Consider the following 6,657-nt stretch of genomic DNA (forward strand, 5'->3'; position numbering starts at 1 on the left):
GTATTCTTCATAGTCAACTGACGCCTAACATGTACCTTAACTGTAATGTAGCAGCGCAGGTCGTCATAGCAGAGGCCGGTCATGCTTTGTCAGGTAGTTACTTTAAAAGTCTAGAAAGCTTCTTTGTTGTTGTCTTTGCTGCTTTTCTTCGCTCTTTCGGCGAACTTCCCAGTCGATTCATCGGTCTAAAGAATAGACACGGAGGTTATCGCAAACTTATGCAGAGATTCTTTGCGGTACGCAAATACATGTTTAATAGATCATTATGTTAAATAGATAATATAGTGACTTTCAGGATCCGTTTGTTTTGCAATTTTTTTTTCCTAAAATTGGTAACATGCAACGCTTGAAATTATCAATTAGCGAAAAATATTATTATCATAGAGAACAATTTATATCTAAATAATTTTGCGGACGATAAAAACACTTTTCTTATTGATTTTTAGCAATTATTTTTAGGAAAATGTTTTTAAAATCATTCGTTTATCGCACCTTAAATATACATTTAAACCACGGGAAAAGTACCAAAAAAGATGTTGCATATGTGTCAATTTAGTTATAAACATTTCAATTGTGCCAATTAAGTCCTAAACTTTTTAAAAATTTGCCAATGTTGTTCATCTAGTCAATTTTGATAAAAAAAATCATTGGTATGGATGTCAACTATCTGGTGTAATATCATTAGTGCTGAATTAGACAATTTTTTTTAATTTTTTCTGAATTTTTTATTACATTTTTCTTCTCTTTTCTTTTCTTTTCACAACTGTGGGTCGACTCTGCCTTTTGCTGGCCATGGGCAAGAATCTTCGTGCCCTCGCCAACCACAAGCAAGGGCATCAAGCCCTTGTGTAGATTTAAGATAGGGCTACGATGCCCTCACCTAGTCTAGGCAAGGGCCATAATGCCCTAGTTGGCCACAGGCGAGGACCGCAAGCTCCTCACCTATGGTTAGTGAGTAGGGGTGTCAAAAACTAAACCAAACCGAACCGAAAAATTCGATTTTTTCGGTTCGGTTCTCATTAAAAACCAATTTTTTTATTGATTTTTTTTTATTTTATATATTGGTTAACCGAACCAAACCGAATCAACAAACCGATAAGAGCTTATTTCTTAGAAATGAAAAATATATACAACAGAAAAAAAATGAAAAAAAAAAACAAATGCAAAAACCGAAAACTGAACGCTAAAAACCGAAAATCGAAAAACTAAATCGAACTAAACCAAACCAAATTTCGGTTCGGTTCGGAAGTTTTTACTAATGGTTCGATTCGGTTTCAACCGAAAAATCGAACCGAACCGAATCATTGACACCCCTACTAGTGAGGGTATCATGGATCTAGGCAAGGGCCTAACGCCCTCACATGTTGTTGGTGAGGGTTCAAGGCCTTCACCTATGGTCATGAGGGTCGTGATGCCTAGAGTTTTTGTGAAAAGATGAAAAAATAAAATAAAAAAATAAAAATTCATAAAAATATTAAAATTTGTTTGTATTAGCGTCGGTCATGTCATATAAAATGACCAACATCCATGTCAGGAATTTCAAGTCAAAATTTGTCGGATGAATTACATTGGCAAATCATCAAAATGTTTATAATCTATTAGCAGAATTGAAAGAATTATAACTGAATTGACACAAATACAATTGACTTTTTGGATACTTTTCCCTTCAAATCTCAAAATTTGTCTGATCCTTAGCTACATTATTTACTTTTTGCCGATTATGGTGTTGAGGTCCTACATCTAGGTTTTTAGAAATAATTTTGATTTAGCTTTTAATAGAATATGTTATAGGTAATTTTTGATAAAAGCTCTTTATTTCTAAAGATGAAGATATATAGCCATTCGGTGCATCTTTTTTCTGTAACAAGAAAAATTGTTCCTGTGTTTCGGTTGTTCGGTCTCTTCATGAGAGCTAACGACTTTTGAGGTTTCTAGGCATTGCTGGCCTTCCCCATAAACTGTAACAAGACATTGATTTCTTCGATTACAATATATAAGCTGAATGACTTCTGGATTTTGCAATTGATATACTTACCAGTTTTATCATTACTCCGATATATTATATTGTATAGTCCTTCTCGAAATGACAAATGCTTATTTTGTTGCTTTATATAAACTGTTTATTTTATGTTTGAGTATTGATTTTTCTTCATTATAAGCCGCAGGTTAAGTGCAGCCTGCCTAGCCAGAAGGTAGGACATAGAGGCTTCACCCCTTCAGCAGGGAAAAAATATTTCCTACGGAGAAAATCTTGTGTACCGTAAAAGTGTCATGTCAATTTTACTCTGAACTATTCACATGTCGACATGTGTCCTCGGGGCCCGCCAGGTCAGCCAACTTTAAACCAGCGCTTTGGCGCTATGCTCTCTCTTCTCTCTTTCTTTACTCAGTGGGTCATTTCTCTCCTCTCTCTTCTCACTCTCTCCCCTCTTTCCTGACCCGACGACGTTGTCTCCCAAATAGTGCTCTCCGATGAGGGTTGTGCTCCCACTGATGATGGCGATGCTCCCTCCCGACGACGGCTTCTATCTCTACTCCATGACCTCTTCACTCTCTGACGATAGCCTCTCTCTCTTCTCCACGGCCTCTTCCTCCCGACCTCTTTCTTCCTAAATCGCACTCTCTCCCGACGCTAGGCTTTCTCTGACGACGGCCGCACTCTCTCCACTTTGCTCAAAGCTATCTCTCCCGAGAAGCCTTAGATCTGCGACGATAATCCCCACTTTTCAGGTTCAATTTTTTTTTTTTTTTTATCAGGGTTTTATGTCCGCGTCTTTGTTTTGGGTGAAGCTAACATGTTGATTGTGAAAATTTCTTGTTTTACCACAATGTGCGTAGGGGTGGTTCTAGCAGAACATAGATGCAGTCGCTCTATTCTCTCGTCTAATCTTCAATCGCTTCCACACTCAGCTCAGCTCAAAGTAGCCCCCCCGAGAAGCCCTAATCTATGGCATGACCAGTGTTGGAATATAATACGCGGAAATGACAGGATCTTGCAATTTACGTCAACGTAAAATCACCAAAGAAATAAACGAGAAATAATAAAGACACCAGAAATTTACGTGGTTCAGTCCGGGTATCGGTACCTATGTCCACGGGAAGAGACAGCAGCAAATAATCCACTATAATTGAAGAATCAGAGTTTACAATCACTCACACGCTCAAGTGTTTTCCACACCTAAATTTAACCCAAAACCCAAAGTGTTTGTAAATAAACACTCACTTGGACATAAACTCACGGTACAAAATTACCACGCGTTCAAGATCAAAACAAAACGCTCTACATACAACTTCGTGTATCTCTTCAAAGCTTCGCAGGGCTTCAAGGACTTGCGGCTTCAGAGATCGTGGACGTGCGGCTTCGTAGGGTTTCGGCAGTCCACACATGCATGAAAAGAACCTGTATATAAATGTGTGCCCATAGTCAAACTTTGACTCTGGGCCCCATCGTTACTTTCCTTCTTCAATGGCTAAGGAAAGTGGGACGCTGCAGAGCTTCTTTCGTAGCTTTTTGTGTGTGCCCAAAAGTCAAGATTTTGACTTTGGGCCCATTACCCTTTTTATTTCAACGTAGATTAGGTTTCCCCATGCACGTAAAAGTGAAACCCTTTTATTTTATTTATTTCCTCTTTTGCAAATCTTCAAGAGTACAGTGAATCGTGTTATTGTAAATGCTCAAACTTGAGTCATAATTTAATAATTCTCCACTTTGGTTTGATGTTTGAAACCAAGTTATAGTGCTTATCATCCATGCTGCTCTCCTAACGTCCCAACGGGCGCTCACTCTCCACAGACCCCAACAGAGCTTGAGTTTCACCAAAGAAACAGACTTAGTCATCATGTTTGCCGAGTTATCTGTTGTAGCAATCTTTTTGACAATAATATTACCCTTACCTAAGACATCTTGGATGAAATGATACCTGATGTTGATATGCTTTGTTCGCTCGTGATAAATTGGATTATACGCCGAATATATCGCACCTTGGTTATCACAATGTATATTCACACTTTTCTGTTCTAAACCAAAGTCCAAGAGCAAACTTTGTAACCATATCGCCTCCTTCACTACAAAGGTTAGTCCCATGTACTCTGCCTCAGTTGAAGACAAGGCAATGTGATCCTGTAAGGATGCTTTCCAACTAACTGCATCACTTGCTAGCGTAAATACGTACTCTGCTAAAGATATGTAATCATCCAAGTTACCGGCGTGATCTGAATTCACAAAACCAGTGGTCTCATTGCCATTGCTGTTCCTCCGGTACACTATACTCATGTTTGTTGTCCCCTTTAAATATCTAAGGATCCACTTCATAACTTTCCATTGAGCTTTACCAAGATGCTTCATATAGCGACTAACCACGCTCACAGCTTGTGAAATATCAAGCCTAATAGTGCACACCAAAGCATACATGATACTACCTACGACACTAGAATAAGGAACACGGGATATATGCTCCTCCTCCTCCTCAGTTTGCGGTGATAATTTATCTGAAAGTTTAAAGTGTTTCGCTAAAGGTGTACTTACAGATTTTGCCAACTGTATATTAAAACGTGTCACGATCTTCTCAATGTATTTCTGAGATGGACGTAAAACTCGTATAATTCTGTCATGCAAAATCTCTATACCCAAAATTTTCTTTGCAGCACCTAAATCTTTCATCTCAAATTCAGCATTTAACCGCCTTTTCAGCACATCAATATTAGACATATTCTTAACTGCTATCAACATATAAGAGTAGATAAATCAAAAACCATTCTCCAATCTCCTCTAGTAAACACAGCTATCCATCTGACTTTTTGAATAGTCTCGACTAGCCATAAAATTATCAAAATGTTTATACCACTATTTAGGAGACTGTTTCGGCCCATACAAAGATTTATTCAAAAAGTAAACATGATATTCCTTACCCGGAATAGCAAATCTCTCCGGTTACCTCATGTAAATCCGCTCCTCCAACTCACCATGAAGAAACACAGTTTTCACATCTAGCTGCCCTACACGAGAGAATACATCATTATAGTCAATGCCCTCACGTTGTGTATGTTGGAGAAATCTTTCTAGAATATTTTGAAGCTGACAAAATGTTTTTATCAGTCTAGTCTGAAGTTTTGCAGACTCTACTATTAAAGTCTGAAGACCTCCGGACTACTAGACTCAAGACTCAAAATCTATTCTCATTGACAGTTTTTAATCCGTTGAAGAAAGGCTATCCAGAACTGCTTCATTAAGGATTTGGCCTTATCGACTGGAGAAGATCTCTTGGCTGGATATGACATAACAGATTCCTTTATTTAAATCAAGAATGATTAAAAGATCCGATGATTGGCGAAGTATTCTTGGAAGGTTCTACTTATGGAAACCAAGATCTTGATTGTATGGGCGAGCATGATTGATGGGCTATCGACATGTTCCTTTAATAGCTTGAATGATATTCCTAATTGATTCTGTCCAACGGGAGGATTGGAAGAATTCCTTTGGTAAGTGCCAACGGGTATGATGGCACAAAGGAGTATAAAAGGAAGACGTTCCAGTTGTTCGAGTAGGTGCACGATAGAAGAATTCCAAAGTCTCAAGCTCTTTGATTCTTAGTCAATTCACTTACTGAGCGAAATCTTGTACACAAAAGAGAGTCTATATTTTGAGATACCTTGAGGAAGTGTGGTAGAATATCTACACTGTGGAATCAAGGGAAAGTAGTGCTGTAACATCTCTTTTGTTCATAGTGAAATCCAGCCAGTGGGCTGTCAGTGCAGAAGAGTGGATGTATGCTTGGAATAAGCCGAACCACTATAAACCTTGTGTTCAATTTTCTCTTCCCTACTCTCTGCTTTACTTTGATCATAGTTCGATTTGTTAACTAAATGAGAGCTTCCTTTCTGTTGTTTGTCTAGTATTGCTTTCATATCTCGAGAAATTATTTTTACACCTATTCACCCCCCTCTAGGTACTTATACTAGCTATATCAGTGTATATCGCCACAAGTCTCGCCTTTGTTGGAGAAAACTCTTGTATTATTTTGAAGTTGACAAAACGTTTCCATCAGTCTAGTCTGAAGACTTCAAGACTCAAGTATTAAAGTCTCGTAGAACTCCAGACTCTACCGAGAAAGTTTGAAGACTCAAGATTGAATACTCAAGACTTAAGACTCAAAGTCTACCATCATTGACAGTTTCCAAACTGACAAAGAGAAGACTTATTCAGATGCATGTTTAAATTAAGAATTTGGTTTGAACGGTTTGTAGAAGATCTTACGGCTGGAGATAACACATCATGATCAATTATTCTTTTTGGAATCAATTCGGATAATCAGATCTGTTGAAAGGCGAAGTATACTTGGAAGGTTCTACTTATGGAAACCTAGATCCTGATTATATGGGCGGACATGATTGGTGGGCTATCATCACATTCCTTAAATGAGTCGAGATCTCCTAATTGATCCTGTCCAACAGGTAGATTGGAAAAACTCATTTGGAAAGTGCCAATGGTTGTAAAGGCATGAAGAAGTATATAAGGAAAACGCTTAAGTTATTCAAGAGTGTGCGTGAAAGAAGAATTTCAAAGTCAGAAGCTCTTATTTCTTTGCTATTTCAAACGTAGAGCTTTACTTGTACTCAAAAGAGAGAGCAAACACTTGTGAGACTTTGAAGAAGTGTAGT

Source organism: Eucalyptus grandis, chromosome 3 (assembly GCF_016545825.1).
Source record: "Eucalyptus grandis isolate ANBG69807.140 chromosome 3, ASM1654582v1, whole genome shotgun sequence".
NCBI lineage: Eukaryota > Viridiplantae > Streptophyta > Magnoliopsida > Myrtales > Myrtaceae > Eucalyptus > Eucalyptus grandis.